Raw genomic sequence first — 23,636 nt, 5'->3', positions numbered from 1 at the left:
AGATTTTTTTTTCCCCGTTGGTGCTGGTTAGTTTCTATTTTCAAAGCATGCAGACGTCTGAAAAGAAAAACCACAACCTATTGTGGCTCCTCCTTGAAGCATTTATAGGATTTTAAATAAGAACATGATAATGGCCATACTGGGTCAGACCAATTGTCCATCTACCTCAGGATCCTGTCTTCTGACAGTGGCCAGTGCCCAGTGCTTCAGAGGAAATGAACAGAACAAGGCAGTTATTGAGTTATCCCTCCCCTGTCGTCCACCCCCAGCTTCTGGCAGTTAGAGGCTTAGGATGCCCAGAGCATGGGGTTGTATACCTGATCATCTTGGCTAATAGCCATTGATGGACCTACCTCTGTGAACTTATCTAATTTTTTTAACTCAGTTATAGTTTTGACCTTCATAGCATCCCTTGGCAAGTTCCACAGGCTGATTGTGCATTGTGTGAAGTATTTTGTTTTAAATCTGCTGCCTATTAATTTCATTGGGCAACCCTGGGTTCTTATATTACGTGACGGGATAAATAACACTTCTGTATTCACTTTCTCCACACTATATGGAACCCATGTGTCTAATAGGGAGGTATCTCTTTAAGAGACCCAATGCTGGGAGGTAGGAGTGAGTTGTGTCTGGGTCATTGTTGCTAGGCAGGTTAAGAACTCCACATCCAGAAGCTTCTGGAATCGGATGTGGTGGTTTTGGGCAGGGCTGCCCAGAGGATTCAGGGGGCCTGGGGCAAAGCAATTTTGGGGGCCCCTCCCATTAAAAAAAAGTTGCAATATTACAGAATACTATATTCTTGTGGGGGGCCCTGCAGGGCCCAGGGCCTGGGGCAAATTGCCCCACTTGTCCCCCCTCTGGGCGGCCCTGATTTTGGGGGTGCTCCAGTAGGTTCCCTGTTGCTGGGGTCAGACTCCATGAGGGCAAGTGGTCAGGGCAGCTGCTTTGCAGGGGACTATGTGCCCTGGGTGAGTTGGGAGCAGAAGCAGGCTGTTGTCCCTAACTCTGAAGCATTTTGTAGCTGGTTAGTGCTGTTGTTAACTCTCTAACGGAAGCACGGGCAATGCTAATTATAGCAAGAGGACATTGGGAAGGAAAAATAACTTCTGTTTTAATTGTATGCTTTGAATGTTTGGTTTGATTTTAACCTAACTGTTCTAGTTACATTGTCTCAACTAGTCTGATACACTGTTTCTTTAAATGTAGTACTGGGAAAGAATCATTTCTATTTCGTTGTTCTCAGTTTTGTATTTTCTTGTAACAGAGTTTTCTTTAAATTTCTCCACTTAACGGAGTGATTGGCCAATCAGTCAGCTGTCTGGCTAGCAGTGATTTCAGCAAAGGAAGGGTCTGCATGGATTCCAACTGAAGGTTCCTACAAGCAAGTGGAGGGAAGATGTTGTTTTAGACTGAGCAGACTATCCAGATTTGGTGATCAAAGACTCTAACTGAGACTTAGGTGAACAAATCCTAAGCTTCTGGGAATTTATGATGATGTAATTAAATTAATTTCTTTAGTTCCTTTTAGGACTTGAATGTTGGGAGGTTGACCCTGTGCAAGTCTCCCTGAAAATCCTTAGAGACTGAACTCTGGGTCTCCACCTGCTTTCTATGGGAATTGTGGTTTTTTTTTTAAAGACACTGGAAACGGGAAATGACATGAACTGTAGCCCACCCAAAGGTTACAAGTGCATGGTTTTACAGATTTCTATCATTACCCTCTTAGTCATCTCTTTTCAAAGCTGAAAAGACCCAGTCCTTTTAATTTCTCCTTGTGTGAAAGCTGTTCCACACCCGTAATTTCAGAGTAGCAGCTGTTAGTCTGTATCTGCAAAAAGAACGATGAGTACTTGTGGCACCTTAGAGAATAACAAATTTATTTGAGCATAAGCTCACATGGGCTACAGCTCACTTCATCAGATGCATAGAATGGAACATACAGTAAGAAGATGTATATCCATACAGAGAATATGAAAAGGTGGAAGTTGCCATACCAACTCTAAGAGGCTAATTAATTAAGATTAGCTATTATCAGCAGGAGAAAAAAACCTTTTGTAGTGATAATCAAGATGGCCCATTTCAGACAGTTGACAAAAAGGTGTGAGCATACTGAACATGGGGAAATAGTCAAATTGTGTAATGACCCAGCCACTCCCAGTCTCTATTCAAACCTGAGTTAATGGTATCTAGTTTGCATATTAAGTCAAGTTCAGCAGTTTCTCGTTGGAGTCTGTTTTTGAAGCTTTTCTGCTGCAAAATTGCCACCTTTAAGTCTGTTACTGAGTGACCAGAGAGGTTGAAGTGATCTCCTACTGGTTTTTGGATGTTATGATTCCTGAAGTCAGATTTGTGTCCATTTATTCTTTTGCATAGAGACTGTCCGGTTTGGCCAACGTACATGGAAGAGGGGCATTGCTGGCACATGATGGCATGTATCACATTGGTAGATGTGCAGGTGACCAAGCCCCTGATGGTGTGGCTAATGTGATTAGGTCCTATGATAGTGTTACTTGAATACCTCTCTTTTGAGATGGCCTGTCTTGTCCGTGGTTCCCTGGATATTCCCCCTTATCCTAGCTATCTCCCAAGAAATGAGGCCTCACTCATGTTCAGTTACTCATGTCAAGGCAGGCCTACATTCGACTGCTCTTGTTTTTCTTGTTGATATTTGTCTTGTTTACATTTATTTTACTCCCTTTATTGTATACACTGCATGTTCCATACGAATGCACACTCCTTTCACTATTAACTTCCACTTTTTAAAAGGCTCTTCCCTCTAGCAGAGAAACATATAACACAATCCAATGGGTGGAAGTTGAAGCTAGACAAATTCAGAATGGAAATGAGGTGGAACTTTTTGACAGTGAGGATAATTAAACTGGAACAATTTACTAAGGATCCTGGTGGCATCTCCATTTCTGACAATTTTTAAATTGAGTTTGGATGTTTTTCTAAAAGATCTGCTCTAGGAATTGTCTTGGGGAAGTTCTTTAGTTTGTGTTATGCAGGAGGTCAGACTAGATGATCACGATGGTCCCTTATGGCCTTGGAATCTATGAACCTAGTCATATTTGAACCTATATACCTAGTAATTTGTGCCCAGTGTCCTTTCTGCTCAACCTGAATTTGAAGATTCCAGAGCACTTTTTGTAATACTAGAGGTTTTGTCTTGGTCTCCTTGTCCAAAATTTTACCTTCACCTACATTGCTGTGCTAGTGAAACTGGAAGAGATGATGTTGTCATTTGATGACTAAGCCTGATACGTTTTTGAAAAATATATTTTTATTCCCAAAAGCTTACTGTTTAATTAGTAAGTTTGCTTCACTAAGAATTTGAAAATGCAATAATTAATGAAGCAAAAGCTACTGGCCATCCTGGGTAAACTGGACCATGGCATAAGACCTTGTCACTGTAGGGTATGGCCCTTTAAGAATATCAGACTCTCGCCTCATTTGCTGGCTGTGCTCACTCAGATGGGATCATGGGAGAGGGAATAAGTGAAGACTGACCCTTGAATTTAGGGTGACCAGATAGTAAGGGTGAAATATTGGGTCAGAGGTAATAGGCACCTATATAAGACAAAGCCCCAAATATCGGGACTGTCCCTGTGACAATTGGGACATCTGGTCATCCTACTTGACCTCTACTACTAGATTATGTTGTGTAAGACAAAGCAGACTTGAAATTGGTGGGGACGAGAACTATGAGTGCAGTCTGTGGCCCTGTTCATACAAAATGATGTCAGAACAAACCAAGAGACCTCACTTGTCTGTGTGTTATTACAGATCCAGCATCAAATGAATCCTTTGTGGAACTCCACTGAAGTCAATGGAGTCACACAAGGTATGCATTTGATTTCCAGGGCTTAGCTATCTTTAACCTAGAGAAGGCAAAGAATTTTTGGGGCTAATTTTCTCAAGTAGTCAATCCTCTGGAAAATGTGTCCAAGTCCAGTCTATGAGCTGTGCAGATTGATGTGTAGGCCTTTGATTTCCCTGCATAATTTCACAACCTGCTAATTGTTCCTTGTGAGAGGTTTCACTTTTTGGTGTTTGCCACTATGTCTTGAAAATCCATGCAGCCAAGTGCAGGAGTGCATATTCTGAGATATGCAGAGATGTGAGCCATGTACCAGACATGAGAAACAGGCCTCCCATGTTTTCCTTTAAAAAAATACCTTTGAAGTATGCAGCAGCATTTATCAACTCAGCATGTGAATGGCTAATTGAACTTCCAGGGCATATTTCTCTCCTGCTCCAGTTTAAAATACATGTACTGCTTGTAGGCTGCAAATTGAATGCTTTCTTTGGCTCAGATACATCGAACTGAACAATCAGAAACTATTGAGTTTCTGTCCAAGCTGTTTTCAATTTTTATCATTGGTAGGCAGACCATTTGTCTGGTTTTAAGACACAGTCCTCTTTTTTTGTAAGGTTTGTCTTTGTCTGGAACTGAGACAGAACCGGAAGTGATTTTATCTGGTATCATGGCTGGGAGATCCCATTTTGAAGAGCGTGCTGCCCTCCTACCCTTGCACGCATGGTATGGGCCAAGTCACACCAGCAGGGAGCAAGGCAGTACACTCTTCAAAATGGTATCCTCCATGTGGTGTGATCTTGCATGCACTAAGCATGTGAAGTCATGCCGATGGGGTCAGGGTCATACTGCTCCCAGAAGTACCTGAATGTTCAGTATTCTGGGAATGTGGCAGTGGTCACTCTAGTCACTGATAATTTTTAAAATGACATCATAATGAGGTTAGCTAATATGAAAAATATTGCCTACTCTGAAGAGATGGTCCCTTGTGGCCTTGAAATCTATGATTCTAGTCATTTTTGATAATTAGGGCCCTTCCCGCTCTACCTGAATGTTGAAGATCTGAGGGCACTTTTTATAAGACGAGGGGTTTTGTCGTGATCTCCTTGGGATCACTGTTCTTTATGCACATGCACTGTTGACATCAGCAAGATGGTCACATTAATGTTTTAATCATGTCTGGCTAGGAAATGGTTTTTTTTTTTCCCCTCCCGTGAAGAATTTCAATAAAAATATATAACATTTGCAATTTTTTTGGGGAATGAGTTTCAGCAAAAAAAAATTTTTGTTTGTTTTTTGTTCTATTTTTTTACTTTTGCTAACTGAAAATCAACAAACTTCAGCCAACTGGGCAAAACCTCCCCCACCCCACCCTCCAAACTGAAAAGTTTCACTCACTGGCCAAAAATTTTCAGATGCTGAAAACAGAAAAATCTTTTCCAATGAAAAATCTGGAAACTTCTAGTTGAAATGGATATTTTCTGTGCAGACTTTCCATTTTTGGCAATTTTTTTCCCACTTAAATAAAAGTTTTGATGAAGAATTTCACTCGCCTCTACTTTTAACAAAACTATCTTCAGCAGCATCCCACGCCTGCAGTTGGGAATAACTTCAGCATTAATTGGACTAATAAGTAGATTTTCACTTGATTCTTTTAGGCTGTGCACCATGCATAGGTGACCAGGGCCTGATAGGCTTTTCTCACAGGAATTGCCAGACCCCAGGTCCATCTGGTCCAGTATCCTCTCTGACACTGCTCAGCACCACTGGAAAGTATACAAATGTCACAATAGGCAGATGTGCAATAATCTAGCCCTCTGCCCCTATTATCTCATCCTTATCTCTAATAGTTTGGAGATTGGCTCAAGCCTTAAAGCACAAGGTTTAATATCTGTTGCAAAATGTATTATCCTTAAATATAAACAAGTGTGGATATTCTTATCTAAATAAGCATCCAATCCAATTTTGAATCTTGCTAAATTTTTGTCCTTAACCAGTTCTTGTGGCAATGAGTTCCCAATTTTAATTTTGCATCCTATGAAAAAATGACTGTTCATCAGTTTTGAGGTTACCACCTTTTACTTTAACTGAATGTCTCCTTCTCCTTGAGTTATGAGATAGGAAGATCAGAAGTTCCTGTTCTACCTTCCCAATCACATTCATTATTTAATATGCTATTAACACGTCATTTCTTATTCATCTTCTTTCTAAGGTAAACAATTCCAATCTTTTAATCTCTTTGTATGAGTTTTCTAGGCTCTTGTTCATTCTTGTTGCCCTTCTCTGAACCCCATCTAATTCTGCAATATCCTTTTGGAGGACAGGATGACCAAGAGTGCACACAATATTCCAGATAAGGCCTCACCATTGAATTTATTATAAATAAATTATAATGCTGTCTGCATTATTATCCATTCAATGCCTTATGCATCCTAACTAGAGCTGAGTGAATAACTGATTTTTTTGACTGGCAGCTCCAAAACATTGGGGGAAAAATTAGTTTAGTTTGAACTAGATCTCAAAAGTCTGAAAAATGTTGGCAAGTCAAAAATGTCCATTTCAGGTCAAACAAACCATGTCATTTGACCCAAAACATTTTTTTTCTGGGCTCTGGAGCAGGGATTTGGACAGGGGTCTAATCCCCAGGCTACTCTCGTGCTCAATCTATAGCCCAAACTATTCAAGCATTTTACACACAGTGGAACTGCTTCAACAATAGAAAATGAGAGAACCCTACTCAGAATAGCTGATAACCTGGTTTTTAGGGCACTCATGTGGGAGGGTTCAGATCCCCATACCACTGTGGGAGTTCCAACATTTATCTCCCACATCCCATGAGAAGGTCCAGACCACTCAGTTAAAAGTTATAAGGAATGCATCTCCACCAACTCCTTCAGCCATTTTGTGAATGTAGCCCCCTTCACCCCAATGTTTCTGGCCAAAATTATTCAACACATTTGTGAATAGTCCTGGGTCTATCAATACTTCCTTTTGCTGCGAATCAAGTATTTATCAAAAAATGTTCACCCATCTCTAATCCTGACATCTTGTTAGTCTGTTTTTGACCACAGCGGCATATCAAGCAGACGGTGTTATTGAACACTCTACAGCAGCAGTTCTCAACCCGCGGGCAGCATGTGGCCCAGTTAGTGCACAGCTGTGGCCCAGCTCAGCTGTGTGCTAAAGGCTGCCAGCATGCTGGGGTCACCAGATTCCTGGCTGTCTGGCATGGAGGGGTCAGGGCTGCCGGCCTGCCCTGCATGTTGGGAGTCTGGGGCTCCTGGCTGGCCCCGTGGGGTCGGGGGCCCAGGGGCCAGAGCGCCCAGGGGCCAGAGCGCCACAAGGTGGGGGGTCTGAGGTGAGAGCAGTTGGCCAGCCCTGCGTGGCAGGGGTCCAAGACTCACAGCATGAGCTCTGGGGCAGCCACCCAGGGGTCCGGGTCAGCCGGTTGGTCCTGCACAGTGGGGGTCCAGGGCTCCCACCTGGCCCCACAAGGTCCAGGGCCCAGGCAGCCAGCCTGCTGCACATGGCAGGGTCTGGGACTGCCATCCAGCCCCACAAGCTTCAGGGTCCAGGCAACCAGCCCGCCACATGTGGTGGGGTCTGGGACAACCTCCTGCGTTTCATGGCAGGGGTCTGGGCTGCCGCACATTGTGGGCTGCATATGCGAGGGCCCACAATATGTAATAAGTTGAGAACCCCTTGTCTGCAGTGATGCCCTGGTGCCTTGCCTGGGTTCATAGTTAATTTAGCACTAGACAAGTAGTTTAAATTTTTCTCTCCAATGTGCATTACTTTGCATTGACTGACATTGAATTTCATTACTGTGATGCCAATTCACCTAACTCCTTGAGTCTCTCTGAAGTTCTTCAGAGTCCTCTCTGGTCCTGAATAACCTAAATAAATTGTGAGTCATCTGAAAATGTTGTTAGCTCACTACTCGCTCATTCTTTTCAGATCATTATAGGGTGGGCTGGTAGCACTGCCTGTTGTTAAGTTTGACACTTCACATTATCAGACCCTGTTTTCAGTTGCTTAAAACTTTTCTATTCTGGGGTCTGCCTCTGGCTGAATTGTTTTGAAAATTTGGAAAATGGGATTGGGAGAAACAACCAGGGGTGAGGAAGAGAGTGGACTGGAATAAGCACAGGTTCAAAGGACAGGGCAGCAGGAGTCATGCTTGGGCGGAAACAGGCAGAATAGTCTGTGCCCACTAGACTCATAGGTCAGAAGGGACCAACATGATCATCTAGTCCGACCTCCTGCACAAAGCGGGCCACAGAACCCTACCCATCCACTTCTATAAAAACCCCTAACCTACGTCGAGTTATTGAAGTCTCACTTGGTTTTAAACTCAAGCAGAGAATCCACCAGCAAGTGACCCTGCCCATCTGAGGGGAGGCGAAAAACCTCCAGAGCGTTCAGCCAGTCTGCCTGGAAGGAAAATTCCTTCCCACCCAAATTGGCGATCAGCTAACCCGAGCATGTGGGCAAGGCTCCCCGCAGCATCAAGAAAGAATTCTCTCAGTAACTCTGATCCATCCCATCCAACAATCCCATTCGAGACCATTGAGCAGACTATCGCTGATAATCCAGGACAATTGTAAAATTAGCTATCCATCATCATTCTTCCTAAACTTATCAAGCTTAGTCTTAAAGCCAGATATTCTTTGCCCACTATCCCTCGGAAGGCAGTTCCAGATTCACTTCTAATGGTTAGAACCTTTGTCTATTACAGCCTGAATCTTCCTAGTGTCCAGTTTGTACCCATTCGTCCTTGTGTCTACATTAGTACTAGCTAATAATTCTCTCCTCCCAATGTTATCCCCCTGATTATTTATATAGAGCAAGCTATCCCCGGAGTCTTCTTTTGGTTAGGCTAACAGCCAAGCCTTGAGTTCCTTTCATAAGGCAGGTTTTCCATTCCTCGATCATCTAGTAGCCGTCTCTGACTGTTTCCAGTTTGAATTCATAACCTTATGGGAGCAGAACTGCACAGTATTAGGTGAGGTGTCACCAGCGCTTATACAATGGTACTAAATCGTCTTATCTTTGCTGAAATACCCTCCTGATGCCCCTAAAACCGCATTTGCTTTTTAAACGGCCATATGCATGTGACGGCTCATGTAGTCTCCTGCGATCACTACCCAAGGTCCTCTCCTCCTGTGTTGTTTCAATGATGGGTCCCAATGTAATCTAATCTTATTATTGATCTAAGGATGACGACACTTCACTATTAATTTCATCCTATTACTAATATCTTCAGTTTACAGTGGTCCAGATCTCCGTATGTATCTCGGTCCTTCTCGTGTTAGAGATACCCTCCAGATCTTCCTGTATGGTATCCCGGTCCTTCTCTGTGTTAGCAATACCCCCCCAGCTTTGTATCATCCGCAAACTTTATTAGCACATTTCCCGCTCTTTGTGCCAAGGTCAGTAATAAAAAGGTTAAATAAAATTGGTCCCAAAACCGATCCTTGAGGAACTCCACTAGTAACCTCCTTCCAGCCTGACAGTTCACCCTTCAGTACGACCCGTTGGAGTCTCCCCTTTAACCAATTCCTAATCCACCTTTCAATTTTCATATTCATCCCCATCTTTTCCAGTTTAACTAACAATTCCCATGCGGAACCGTGTCAAATGCCTTACTGAAATCAAGGTAAATTAGATCTACCGCATTTCCTTTGTCTAAATAATCCGTCACCTTCTCGAAGAAGGAGATCAGGTTGGTTTGGCACGATCTACCTCTAGTAAAACGTGTTGTAATTTGTCCCAATTACCATTGACCTCAGTGTCCTTAACTACTTTCTCCTTCAAAATTTTTTCCAAGACCTTACATACTACAGACGTCAAACTAACAGGCCTATAGTTACTCGGATCACTTTTTTTCCCTTTCTTGAAGATGGGAACTACGTTAGCAATTCTCCAGTCGTACGGTACAACCCGAGTTAACCGATTCATTAAAAATTCTAGCTAACGGGCTTGCAATTTCATGCGCCAGTTCCTTTAATATTCTCGGATGGAGATTGTCCGGGCCCTCCGTTTTGTCCCATCAAGCTGTTCAAGTTTGACTTCTACCTCAGATGTGGTAATATCTACCTCCATATCCTCATTCCCGTTTAACATCCTTCCCTCATCCCTAGGAATCACTCCCCTCCAGAGCCTGGAATGTCTCACCTCCATCAAGTGCTCAAAATACCGAGGATGACAACCTACTACTTTTATCAGTTACTCCACTAGTTCAAGTTAAAGATCTGTGTGGTGAACCTAAAGGTTCCCAACCCTAGTGACAAACCGTATGGATTACAATATGGTACATGATGGGATTTCTGTGTTTTGCCTGGTTTTTTAAAACAGAGGAAATTAAACAGAAAAACCCACTTAAGCCAAGCTTTTCTCAGTGGTTTTCCTCAATTTCTTGATGCCTCACTTGAGATCCTGAGGTCTGATTTGCAGAAGTGCTGAGCACTCACAGCTTCAGCTGAAGTCAACCAGAGCTGTGCTTTGAGCATGTAAAGCTCCTTAGTATCTCAAATAGGAACCCAGAATGAGTGGATACTTTTGACCTTAAATCTCTCTGTGCTTTAGCTTGCCATCTGTAAAATGGGGATAATACCTCTCAGCTCACAGGGGTGTTGTGAAGATTGATTAATTAATGTTTAAGAAGCACTCAGATGTGATGAGCACCCCTAAAAAAGCCTATGGGCAAATTAATAATTCTGTCTTAAGAGTGGGGTTTGAACAGTGTACTAAATAGTGCATGGGGCCACACACTGAAATGAGGAGAAACCAAATAATAAAAATTTGCTCCTTAAGCAAACACTGTCCATCATGTGCACTGAATGAGGCAAGGTCTTTAGAAAACATACGGTGTGACCATGTAATTACAGACTATTATAATGCATATGCACAGGAGGGTTGATTTAAGGTTGCACGTGCTACCTAATGAATTCTGGGATTTCCTAACTTTTGACTGCTTGATTTTGCAATCTTAATAATATTCTTTTAACTTTGTTTTTGAGAGTGTATTTAATAAAGATATTAACATAACCAGACCTACATGAGGCACTTCACAGATAACCTTTTGCCATTATGAAAATTTACCATTGCGTTCTCTTCTTTCTGCCAGTTTTTGATCCATGACAGTACTTTGCCTTTCACCATTCTCACAAGAACAATAATTCTAGCTTGTGTTTTCCATTTGAAATATTAGGTCTTGGCTTCCCAGGGTTTTCTAGAGGACTGTTGGCATTACGTCACAAGAGACGGAATCACAGACAGGTGAAGGAGAAAGGGAATTTTGAGTCTGACTGATTGAAATCTTGGCTCATTTTAACACCTGTTTAACTGAATTTGTTGGCAAACTCTTTGAGAGGAAAGCTTTCTTTGTGAAAGATCCAGACTCCTCCAATGCCCGTTAACTGGGGGATGAAAATGCTCCTTCTGCAGTCTTCTAGCAAACTCAGGGAAATCAAGATTTTATATTTCTGATAATTTTAAGATAACTTACAAACTACCAGGGGAAAAATCCTTATTTATAAACAAACACACACACACACATCTTTGAGGCCTTTATACATCATGAAGCAGAACCAAAGACAACCCTTTCCCCTGCCCTCTCCCCTTTTGCGGGTCCCATTTGAAGAAAAAATAGAGAGAAGTACAGGAGCCCACTGGAGAGTCATTGGTTTACTGGCATGTTTCCTGAAGATGTCATTTAGGGCACTTGAACTGTGACAGTTTCTGGCATTACTAGGTTGTTCACTGCTTAAATCTCTGTTCCTTCTGTTTAGTGGTCCTATAAATTAATGAGCAAATGTTAGTTTTTTACCTTCTTTCTTGTGAGTGTGTGAACATGTTGAAGGTAAATATTGGAAGAAAAGGCACAAGTGGCTAAGAAATGAAAATGTGGCTAGTCCTTTAACTCACCAATAGGCATCCTCAGGATATGGCCGGCGGTGTTTTCCAGCAGTACACAGATAACAAAGTGGGGAATTGCAAACCTTGGAGCTCAGGGGCAAGGTTGATGGCCCAGGTCACACTTCCTTGTGACTATCCCTGGAGGGGGATTTCAGGTGACATGGCAAAATTATTGGCACTGGTGGCTCCCAGACAAGAGTGGGCCCCTTTCAGAAGAGGGAGTAATGCAGTTTCAGGTTTGGAGTAGGACTAATGTCCTGGCAATGGAATGTGGAGCAATTAGGGAGGGACACCTCCCCTTCCCCATCACCCAGTGGCAGCATTCCCAACAAAACACAGGCAGGAGACAAGGCAACTAATACCCTACAGATTATGTGGGATCTGATCACCCACTGAGGATGCATCTGTCTCAAGGGGTTAAAGAGAAGATTTTGAAAGGCGAATTTGTAAATTTTATTTCTCTTGCTATTCAGGGAAGAACAGACAGAGGAAAGGGGTGAAAAGGACAAAAAAGAAGAGGACAAATCTTGCAAACATAAGCTACCTCAAACTCTTGAGAACTGGTCCACAGCCTCTTATGTTTGTGTGTCTATAACGTGTGAGGAACTGCGAGAGGTGTATTTTCTTGCTCAAGTATTAGGACTTTATAGCCAGGGCTCTTGCTACATATGGGAAGGCAGCATGATAGACAATTTAGACAGAGGGTGGCAGAGGAGTCTGATTTACCCTGGGGTGAAATAGAGCAGGAGCTATGGCTGAAGTAAGAAACTCCTTATCGCCCTGCTCAGGTGGCATCCACAGACAGCAGGTTGCCAGTTCAAAACCTAGTTTTCAAAATACAGATTTAAAAGCCAATGTGCGTTTTTCATTCAACAGTGGGAAATGTTTTTGCTCTTGGGCTGGGAAGCAGGCTGCCAGCTGCAGTGTTTACATACCCAGACTCGCCATATAAACCCAGCTGCCATGTATGAACACTGATACAGGAGGCATAGGGGTTAGCAGAACGTACTTTCCTATTATGGGGGTAAAGGGTGGTTTCACCAGGCCAGTAAAAATGGAATATGCAAGATCCCAGTGCTTCAGGAGATGCTACGGGGGAGACAGTAACCATGGAAAAGGCTTCTTCTCCGATTAAGATACAGAACATAAGAACAGCCATACTGGGTCAGACCAAAGCGCCATCTTGCCCAGTATTCTGTCTTCCAACAGTGGCCAATGCCAGGTGCCCCAGAGGGAATGAACAGAACAGGTAATCATCAAGTGATCCATCCCCTGTCACCCATTCCCAGCTTCTGGCAAAACAGGCTAGGATCACCATCCCAGCCCATCCTGGCTAATAGCCATTGATGGACCTATCCTCCATTAATTAAACTAGTTCTTTTTTGAACTCTGTTATAATCTTGGCCTTCACAACATCCTCTGGCAAGGAGTTCCACAGGTTGACTGTGTGTTGTGTGAAAAAATGCTTCCTTTTGTTTGTTTTAAATCTGCCTATTAATTTAATTAGGTGACCCCTAGTTCTTGTGTAATGAGAAGGAGTAAATAACACTTCCTTCTTTAGTTTCTCCACACCAGTCATGAGTTTATTGACCTCGATCATATCCCCCCTTAGTTGTCTCTTTTCCAAGCTAAAGAGTCCCAGTCTTATTAATCTTTCCTCATATGGAAGCCATTCCATACCTCTAATCATTTTTGTTGCCCTTTTCTGAACCTTTTCCAATTCCAATATATATTTTTGAGATGAGGCAACTACATCTGCATGCAATATTCAAGATGTGGGCATCCCATGGATTTGTATAGAGGCAACGTGCTATTTTCTGTCTTAACATCTAAACCTTTCTTAATGATTCCCAACATTCTGCTTGCTTTTTTGACAGCCGTTGCACACTGAGTGGATGTTTTCAGAGAACTTTCAAGATCTCTTTTTGAGTGATAACAGATAATTTAGACTCCATCATTTTATACATATGGTTGGGATTATGTTTTCCATTGTGCATATCTTTGCATTTATCAGCATTGAATTTCATCTGCCATTTTGTTGCCCAGTCACACAGTTTTGAGAGATCCTTTTGTAGCTCTTTGCAGTCTGCCTGAGTAGTTTTGTATCATCTGCAAATTTTGCCACCTCACTGTTTACCCTTTTTTTCCAGATCATTTACTAATATGTTGAATAGGACTGGGCTCAGTATAGACCCATGGGGAATACCACTATTCATATGCTGGAACTAGTGAGATTAGCCCTAGCGCATAGTCACGTTGGGTATGGAGCCAAGACACTTGTTTTTGGCTCTGGAGAGGACTGGAGCAAAGTTATTTGGACAAAGGAGAAGCTGGAGATAAAAAGGGAGGGATGACATCACAGGGGGAAGGGTTAGGTGATAAATGATCAGGCTACCAGTGGAGAAGACAAAAGGATTGCTGGATAAAAAGGCAATTATTTGATCAAAGGGGAAGGAGCCATGTTCAGACACAAAGGGGCACAATTCCAAGCAGCTGGGGAACAGATTAGAAAAACCAAGGTGGTGACAATGAACGATTCCAAAGCAGAAGAAAATGACAAAATACATTAGCAGCAAAGGCAGGAAGGAGGGGAGTAAATAACAGTGAGGACAACTGTCTCTCTACTGCTATGCGTTGCCCTGCATTCTGCTAAACCACGCAGCCATCTGCTAGCCCGCGCCTAATTTCCTCCTGCCACAACTGCCTAAAACGATTCCCCGTTATCTCCGAACTGGGCTCCTTACCCTTTGATTGACTAATTGGCTCTCTTTCCTTTTGATCTTCTCTTCTCTCCTCTCCCTGCGTAAGGCTTCTCTGCAGGACCACTTGGCCCATTTTTTTATTACACCCTCTCCCTTTTAACACACTCTCTTTCCAACCTTATTCTTTCTCCCTCTTTCATTGTTCTGCATAATGGCTCCCTATTTTCTCCACTGAACCTTGTTCTAGTTTTTTGCAGACCAAAGGGAAACAGAAAGGTGCACAGTGACCTTTCCTTGTATGACTGAAAGTTCATCTCTGCTCTTATTTCCTGTGTCTGCCAAGAATATTGCGGACTTTTTTTTTTTTTTTAATGATGTGGTCAGCATTCTAGTATCTCCATCCAGCCTGTATGGTACCCACTTGCTTTTAATAGCAGGCCTATTTTTTACATGTCTGTTGTGCTTTTCATCATCCATGCTCTAGACCCTATATAATGATAACTCTTTGCATAGTGCCTTGTAGCCAAGGATCTCAAGGTGCTTTACAGGCATGAATGGATTTAGCTTGGCAGTACTCTTGTGGGCTAGGGAAGTTTCATGAACTCACACAGATGAAGGTCAAAATCTAGATACCTTAAATTAGGTACTCACAGTCCAGATCCTCAAAGGTATTTAGGCACCTAACTCCCACTGAAATTAATGAGTTCGGCATCTAAATATCTTTGAGGATCCGGGCCTAAGACCATTTAGACGCTTCAGTATATGCCCTGTTTCTTTTCAGATGTGAGCACCTATTCCCGCAGAATTCATCTGACCCAGAATTCTGATGTTGTGCCTTAACCATTCTCCTGTGGAGCACCATTGAACTACAGCCACATCTGGGACAGATGCTACCAGCAACTGCACAGCTGTGGGAATTGGGGTGTGTGTGGCAACCCCCCCTTTTATATAAGGCATCAAGGAATCTTCAATATTCATTAAAGGTGAAATTCACCCATGTGCAGTGGGCTAGTGCAAATGTAACCCTTGTGGCCTGAAGCTCTGGGGAGTAAGGCGCTCTCTGTCCCATTGGTTGGTGAACAGTGGGAAGTATGACTAGAAAGCGTGGCCGTCCCTAGGGAGATGCAGGGCCCAGGACAACCCCTCCCCCTCTGTCCCAGGCCCTACCCCCTCTCCACCCTTTCCCCCACACTCCCGTGCCACCTCTTCCTGCCCCTGCTCCACCCCGCCTTGCCTCTTCCTGTCTTTTGTCTGGTGAAAAAAAATTCCCTGGAACCTACTCTCCCCCTATTTACATTCATTCTTAAGGGGAAATTGGATTCTCTTAACATCATTTCGCTTAAAGTAGCATTTTTCAGGAACATAACTACATTGTGTACTGCTCCATCTACCAGTCTCAGAAAGATGGTTTGTCACGGTCAGTGGCAGGCATTTAAATGTGTAGTGCAAAGGCATGGCAAACGCAATGAGTAGACTACTAAGCTAACCACGGCTCCATATGTACCTGTGGGGAGGGAGAAAAAAACAATCTTCTGGAGCCAAGACTTACACAATGGCCTCTACTGCTTTTATACCATGAAAGAAAAAAAGTAATAGCAATTTTTTAAAGTACACCAGAAACAGGAAGCCAGCTAAACCACCAGTGGGGCCACTGGATGATCGAAGTGCTAAAGGAGCACTCAAGCATGATAAGGCCATTGCAGAGAAACTAAATGAATTATTTGCATTGGTCTTCACGGCTGAGGATTTGAGGGAGATTCCCAACCTGAGCCGTTACTTTTAGGTGACAGATCTGAGGAAATGTCCCAGATTGAGGTATCATTGATAAATTAAACAGCAGTAAATCACCAGGACCAGATGGTATTCACCCAAGAGTTCTGAAGGAACTCAAGTGTGAAATTGCAGAACTACTAACTGTAGTCTCTAACCTATCATTTAAATCAGCTTTTGTACCAGATGACTGGAGGATAGCTAATGTGACACCAGTTTTTAAAAGGGCTTCAGCGGTGATCCCAGCAATTACAGGCCTGTAAGTCTGACTTCAGTACCAAGCAAACTGGTTGAAATTATAATAAAGAACAGTATTGTCAGACATATAGATGAGCATAATTTGTTGAGGAAGAGTCAACATGGTTTTAGTAAAGGGAAATCATGCTTCACCAATCTACTAGAATTCTTTGAGGGGGTCAACAAACATGTGGACTATAGGGATCCAGTGGATATAGTGTACTTAGATTTTCAGAAAGCCTTTGATAGGGTCCCTGACCAAAGGCTCTTACGTAAAGTAAGCTGCCACAGGATAAGAGATAAGGTGCTTGCATGGATTGGTAACTGATTAAAAGACAGAAACCTTGTGGCCTGAAGCTCTGGGGAGTAAGGCACTCTCTGTCCCATTGGTTGGTGAACAGTGGGAAGTATGACTAGAAAGCGTGTCGCTCATTGCCAGCTTCTGGCAAACAGATGCTAGGAACACCATCGCTGCCCAGCCTGGCTAATAGCTTCCCCACTCAGAGAATAACTCTTTGAGAAGTATTCTTAACAGTTCTGGAAAATAGCGGATGGTCAGAGAAACTGGTCAATAATAGGACAAAGGGAAGCAGTAGTATGGGCGATTCATTATAATTCAAACGTTGTTTCAAGTCATTCCTTATGTTATAGAGCAGGGTGTCCATGGTTTAGTGAGTGGGAGGGAGAACATTGACAGTTTAGCAGGTGCAGCTTTTAGCAAGATGCAGACATCTTGCAAATGGCCCCTGGGAGACAACTGGTCCCCTGCTGCAACGTTCCATCTTGATCTAAATATCTGTTTACCCATGCCAAGATGGAGCATTATATGCATGGACTGTATCATGATAAGTGGAACTGGAATCGGTGAGCCCCTGTACCTGGAGGGACAATTATGGAGGGAGGAGACATTAGGGAAATGAAAAAAGGGTTGAAGCAACTCATCCACATGGACAGAGCAGTGCACAGGCATTACCTGCATATGGTGGCAGTGTCTGAGTGGCGAGTTCTCTGAAGTGCAGTGGCTGGCAGCATGAGCCATGGAGTTCAGTTTGAAGCCCTCCAAAGCCCTGGATTTTGCCGACACAAACTTACTCCAGCAGTGGATCTGGTGGAAGGAGCAGTTTGATCTGTACATTGACTTGGCCAGGCAGGATGATGACAACAGCAGGAAAGTAAAATTTATTTTATCTTATTGGTGAATAAGGCTCTGCACCCCTCTGCAGCTCACCACTGCCTCAAGACTCACCAAGGCATCAAACGCGATGTGCTCAGGCTAAGAGGACGGGCTGGGGTGGGGATTTGGGGAAGGAGTTGGAATAGGGCCAGGGAGGGGGTGGAGTTGGGGCAGGGAGTTTGGGGAAGGGGTTGGAGTGGGGGCGTGGCAGGGGTGGAGGGGCCTCGTGGAAGGGGTGAGGTGAGGCCAGGGGAAAGCGAGGAAGTCGGCGCCTATGCCAGGACAGCCTGGGTATGCAGCATGGTGGTGGTAAAGAAGCCAATAAGCAAGTTACACATCTGCATAGACCCAAAGCCACTGAACCAGGCTTTGAAAATATGCCACTAACCATGGCCTACAATTGATGACTTCTTACTAGAACTTTCCAAAGCCACAGTCTTTATGGTCTGTGGTGTGAGGAATGAGTTTTGGCCCATGATCCTGAATAAAGAGTCCAGCATGCTGACAACCTTTGTAACACCATTTGGTCACTACAGGTGGCTGTGTGTGCCAATGGGCATAAGCCCAGCACCACAAGTGTTCCAGAGAAGATTCACCCAAGCACTAGAAGGACTGCCAGGGCTGAAAATAATTGCAGACCCCTGTCCTCATCGTAGGAGAAGGGAGCAACAATATAGAAGCTGAACAACACCATGGCAATGGATCACAGACAAGAACATAAAACTCAAACCAGAAAAAATGCAACCCAGCCAGTGTGAGGTGACGTACATTGGACATCTGCTCACAGCAAAGGGAGTGAAAGCAGATCCCAATAAGATCAAGGCAGTCAAATAGTAGCTGAGAATGGGGTAAAAGTGCTTCATTGGAATGATACATTTTCTGTCCAAATTTTGTCCACACCTGGCTGCAATGGCAATATGTCAGCTCATAAGGCATGTTGTTGCATGGGAATGGGCAGGTTCCCAATAGCAAGCATCTAACATGCTGAAACAAATGATAATGGATGCTCCTGTCCTGAAGTACTACCAGCCACAATGGCTGCTGACACCCCAGTGTGATGCACCAGAGAAATGATTGGCTGTAGCGCTTTTCGGGAGCAGCTGGTTGCTTAGGCCAGCAGAACCCTGTCAGAGATTGAACAGGGTACACCCAAATAGAGAAAGAGCTTCTGAGTGTGGTATTTGGAGTGTAGTGAGTCTATCAATACACCCTGTGGCCAGACAGTCATAGACCATAAGCCCCTAAAGACTATTAAGGCACAGCCCCTTCTTAGGGCTTCAGAAAAATTGCAGCTCATGTTGATGTTCCTCTAGCACTACCAGATAGAGATCAGATATTGTCCAGAGTGATTACTGGTGTGAACTGATGCCCTGAGCCGGGCATATATACTCAGCATCAGTGAATTGGGGGAAAGGGATGAGAACATTGAATCCATTAACATTCTGCACTGTCTCCCCGTTTCAATAGTGAAGCTGATGGAAAAGGACATCCAGCTACAGGTAGTCAAGAGTGATACTAGCAGGTATCAGAGGGGTAGCCGTGTTAGTCTGGATCTGTAAAAGCAGCAAAGAGTGCTGTGGCACCTTATAGACTAACAGACGTTTTGGAACATGAGCTTTCGTGGGCATGCATCCGACAAAGTGGGTATTCACCCATGAAAGCTCATACTAGTAGGGTGGCCAGAAAATGAAAACTATGGGGAGCAGAACCATATTTTCAAATTAAAGATGATCTGAGTGTGGACGAAGGAGTCACTTTTTCAGGACTGAGAGCTGTTGTCCCCATTTCAGTACGTAAGGATGTGATGCAAAAATACCTGCCTCACACCTAGGCATGGACAGCTGTCTTAGACAGGCTCAAGACTGTGTTTACTGGCTAGGAATTAATATGTAACTCCATTTTTTTTCATAGAAAGATGACATATGCAGCTCATGTGATAACCGCTAGCAGAAAGAGACTCTGTTACCACAGAAGCTGCCCACCTGACCATGGAAAAGCAGGACTTGACAACAGTTGACTGCTATTCAAACCTTTGGAAGGTCAATGTCCTACTTGATGCAAGAAACAAGCCAGTGACTGGCAAACCAAAGGCCCACCTTGGAAGATATGGCATTCCAAACACTGTGTTCACTGACAATGGACCCAAGTTTGCCTCTGAAGAAGTAAAGGAATTTGCACACAAATGGTAGTTTGGCCTCTACATCTCCTCTTCTGCGTACCCACAGAGTAATTGGTAAAGTGGAATCAGCTGTGAAACGAGCTAAGAGAATGTTACACAAGGCTGTTCTTTCTGGCTCAGACTTCTTGTTAGCATTTTTGCCACACAGGAATTAACCCATCTTAGGGGCACACCTGGGGAGAAGGGTGGGATGCCCCCATGTGTCCTAGTCTCCAAGCACCATTGACATATGGATGGAGTGACCCACCATGCTGCGGGAATAGAGTACTTATTTCTGTGGGTGCAATTGAACCCATGAACTCTGCTAACCCTGCCCCTACTTTGCACCTTATTTTCAGATTGAGATTTTATTTGTCAAGTTTCAGCTTCCAGTCATGAATTGCCGACCCATGCAAACAAATTCTTCCAACACTGTGTGTGCTATTCAGCTTGCTCTATTAAAGACAAAAGGAGCTGCTAGCTGCATAGTAAAACTTGAAAGACTATGTTTGGTTTACTCCTACTAGGGTTTAAAGCCAAGATTTTCAAAGAGATTTTGGGTGTCTGGCTTGCAACACCTCCAGAAGGGCCTGATTTTTCAAAGAGCTGAGCAGCCACCCTCTGAAAATCAGTCCCCTTTTGAGTTGTCTCAAGTTGGACACTCAGATCTAGATTTTTCAGACCTGCCAAGAGATTTTAAGCGTTATGGCTGGATGGGTTAAACTCTGGTTTCTGTTTTTTCTTACTCTTTCATGTGATTTTCAGGTCAGAGTTGGTAAAAGAAACGGCAACAGCTTTGATCTATTAGAATCTCACAGGCGCATTCTGAGTAACAATGCTGCTCATGGTTTATGTAGTATAACACTATTTTATGCTACTATTAGCCAAAACATATCTGCGATAGGCCTATTTGCATAGTACACATCACATTAATATTGCATAATACCCAGCATGTGGGCAGTCAGATTAGCCAAATTATATTAGTCTTTCCCACAATGCTGTTCTCTTCTGCTCTCTTGTCAAGGTATATATCCAACAGTCCCCTGCACAACTCAGCACTTGGCATAGGCAGACAGGAAAGTTGTCGGAAACAAGATATATGAATGTTCTGCCCTGGTACAAGCTTGGGAGTTACCTTCACGGCCTCTAGCACTTTTAATGTGTTGTCCAAAACAAGAGATAAGGAAAGGTCCAGAAAAAGAAATTAAGGTACTGGTGTATTCAGTCTTAGGTCACACACAGAGTGCTTTGAGCTCCTAAATGGCTATGATAGAAATAGATGTTGTTTTGCGGTCATACTTCAGAGCTTACCTTCTGTATAAGGTAAATGTATGCTGCAAGACGTAGCTTCCTGCAGACAGTGGTGGGGTACGACTTTGTTGGCTCAGTTTGGTGATTTGCTCTCTTGAATCTTTTTAATATTGAATGACATGGGTAGTTAAAGCAACTGGCTATACTGTTCGCAGTATTGTCCTCCATGAACAATTTGGGATGAAATAAGAGATTAGAAAATGGGCATGTGTTCCTGAATAAACTGCACTGTGACTGCTAGCTAGAAACTGCTTCAGCTGAACTTGTTTTCCTTGCTTGTGGTTTAGAAATACAGGTGCAAGTATGAACCTGAGGGTCATTTATAAAGAAACTCCTTTCTTTTACTTGGATGCTAATAAAAAACCCATAGAAAGTGGTTAGCTGCAAGACCGCTTGTCACTGAAGGAATAAGAGTAGCTAGAGATCCATCATTCACATTCTAATCCTCATGCACTTGGATCCACTTGATCAAAACAGGGTTGCTTACTTCCCAGCCCGTGAAAGACAAAACCTAACTATTATGGATACCATATATTTGTACTCTTATTTACTTAGGTCACTCACTGTGAGAAAACACAAAGCACGCATAACCAAGATTTCTGGTTTGCTGGTTTATTAGCCAATTGCACAAATCAGTCTTCTCTGTTTTAATTCAGTGCACAATACTAACACTGCATTAATTTTTTGCTGATCCTCAAGTTACTCAGGTACAGGCTTCGTCATAGTCTTTTCAATTCTTGAAGCAGCAAGAGCACATTAAAGCACATTCTGCTCTGAAAAGGGTCTAAATAAATTGCACCCTGTCACTCAGCAGACATGTTCCTTGTGTGTATTCAGAGCTATATATTCTGACTTTTAAAGAAAGATTTTATGTTTCTACTACTGTCAGCCTTACTCCACCAACACAGGTTGTGGGAGAGTAAATTGGATTCTTTCCTGGTTTGTGCACAGAATTGATAACTAATTTCTATTTGCAACCCCATTGCCTTCAAACTGTTAAGCTCGTGCAACCTCAAGGAACAACCTTTGGTGTTTATGGATGAGCCAGAAAGAACCCAGCTTAATGTTCAGATCCTTGGCTGCATTTACAGCACTGGAAGTTGGGGCTTGTGATGCCATCTTATGTCTTTTGCTAGTTGGCACCCCCGGGTCTAGGTGTTGGGGAAAGAAACATTTTTACTAGTAAAATGGTCAAACCATTGAGACACTATGATCATGGAATCTCATGATGTTATTTTTACCAGGTCACTTTTCAGACTAAAAAAACCCAATCATACGTCAAAGCCTCGGAATTATATCCTGAGTAAACTGCAGACATCAGATTCCTCAGCTTCGTACGGGTTATAGTTTCCATTTCTCCAGTACCATGTTTTCCTTAGTGGGATTGTGTCACTGTTGCATTTCTTCCTCTTGAAGGATGCTTATGTATGGTGTGTCCACTGTTGCCCAAAACAAGGCAAGAAACCAGGAGCTAATGCTGAAGTTGAAAGAACAGGAGTACTTGTGGCACCTTAGAGACTAGCAAATTTATTTGAGCATAAGCTTCCGTGGGCTACAGCCCACTTCATTGGACGCATAGAATGGAACATATAGTGAGGAGATATATATATATATACACATATAAAGAACATGAAAAGGTGGGAGTTGCCCAACCAACTCTAAGAAAACCACCTTTTCATGTTCTCTGTATGTATAAATATCTCCTCACTATATGTTCCATTCTATGCGTCCAATCAAGTAGGCTGTAGCCCACGAAAGCTTATGCTCAAATAAATTTGCTAGTCTCTAAGGTGCCTCAAGTACTCCCGTTCTTTTTGCGGATACAGACTAACATGGCTGCTACTCTGAAACCTGTTGAAGCTGAGTCTCTTTGAAGGTGATATCAAGGACTTACATCTTGGACATTTGGCCACCTGAGCTGTAGTTATGTTAATATTTTTCAGTGTGCAGAAGGACTGTTTTTATGAAAGATTAGCTGTCCTGCTTTCCAAGGGTTATTGATTATAATGTAAATTGTGTTGCAGCTGGCACTGGAATAGACTCATAACATTTTTTAAAAACAAGACTCGGGGATTGAGTGGATACTACATTATACCATTATTAGGGCTTCAGTATTATTTTTCCTTTAACTGGAATTGCTTATTATGTATGAGTTGAAATGTAAATGTGGAACAAATGAAGCTGAGATATTAAATTAATGCTGCGATCTGGTATCCCCTCTCCCCCTGTTTTGTTGCCATAATAATCTGACTCTTGAAGCAACAATAACATTAGAATTACATTAAAGGTGTTTACAGCATGTACACTCTGTCTTCCATTATTATTTTTTCACCGTAATAAACATATTTACTATTTTGCTGTAGGACTGATCACTGCTCTTTGTTTTTTTCCTAGCCATTGCTCATGCTGCTTTTATCAACCACTCAAGTTTTTGGAGGGGAGAAAAATACTTTTGAATTTTAAAACTGTCAGTGTCTTCTTTCCAGTTCTTAAGATCTTTACATAGACCCTTGCACTTAGGATGAAAGGTGATGAGGTTTTGTAAGA

Source organism: Chelonoidis abingdonii, chromosome 1, assembly GCF_003597395.2.
Source record: "Chelonoidis abingdonii isolate Lonesome George chromosome 1, CheloAbing_2.0, whole genome shotgun sequence".
NCBI lineage: Eukaryota > Metazoa > Chordata > Testudines > Testudinidae > Chelonoidis > Chelonoidis abingdonii.
This window is presented reverse-complemented; position numbering follows the sequence as displayed.